The following is an 824-nucleotide window of genomic DNA, read 5'->3' as shown; positions in this document are numbered from 1 at the left end:
TTTGATTTGCATTTCTCTGATAATGAGTGATGTTGAGCATCTTTTCATGTGTTTGTTAGCCATCCATATGTCTTCTTTGGAGAAATGTCTGTTTAGTTCTTTGGCCCATTTTTTGATTGGGTCGTTTATTTTTCTGGAATTGAGCTGCATAAGTTGCTTGTATATTTTTGAGATTAGTTGTTCGTCAGTTGCTTCATTTGCTATTATTTTCTCCATTCAGAAGGCTGGTTTTTCACCTTGCTTATATTTTCCTTTGTTGTGCAGAAGCTTTTAATTTTAATTAGATCCCATTTGTTTATTTTTGCTTTTATTTCCAGAATTCTGGGAGGTGGATCATAGAGGATCCTGCTGTGATTTATGTCTGAGAGTGTTTTGCCTATGTTCTCCTCTAGGAGTTTTATAGTTTCTAAAAATATGGAACGCTTCACGAATTTGCGTGTCATCCTTGCGCAGGGGCCATGCTAATCTTCTCTGTATCATTCCAATTTTAGTATATGTGCTGCCGAAGCGAGCACCGTATGTCTTCTTTAGAGAAAGGTCTATTTAGGACTTCTACCCATTTTTTATTGGGTTGTTTGTTGTATTTGATGTTGAGCTGCATGAATTATTTGTATATTTTGGAGATTAAACTCTTGTCAGTTGCCCAATTTACAAATATTTTATCCCAACCTAAGGGCTGTCTTTTTGTCTTGCTAATGTTTTTTTTTTTTTTCTTTTCTTTTACTTTCTTTCTTTTTCTGTTGTTTTTTTTTTTTTTTTTCTGTACAAAAGCTGTTAAGTTTAATGAGGTTCCATTTGTTCATCTTTGTTTTTATTTTCAAAGC

At 33.6% G+C, this 824-nt stretch overlaps 1 non-coding gene across 1 annotated transcript; it reads right to left on the bottom strand.

Annotated features, from left to right (window-relative positions):
• Positions 1 to 408: 408 nt before the first annotated feature.
• On the bottom strand, positions 409 to 515 carry LOC128057129 (U6 spliceosomal RNA). Its single transcript, XR_008200302.1, has one exon. It is a non-coding gene; the product is annotated as a U6 spliceosomal RNA (small nuclear RNA).
• Positions 516 to 824: the final 309 nt, after the last annotated feature.

This window comes from Budorcas taxicolor, chromosome 11 (assembly GCF_023091745.1).
Source record: "Budorcas taxicolor isolate Tak-1 chromosome 11, Takin1.1, whole genome shotgun sequence".
In the NCBI taxonomy this organism is placed as follows: domain Eukaryota; kingdom Metazoa; phylum Chordata; class Mammalia; order Artiodactyla; family Bovidae; genus Budorcas; species Budorcas taxicolor.
This window is presented reverse-complemented; position numbering and strand designations above follow the sequence as displayed.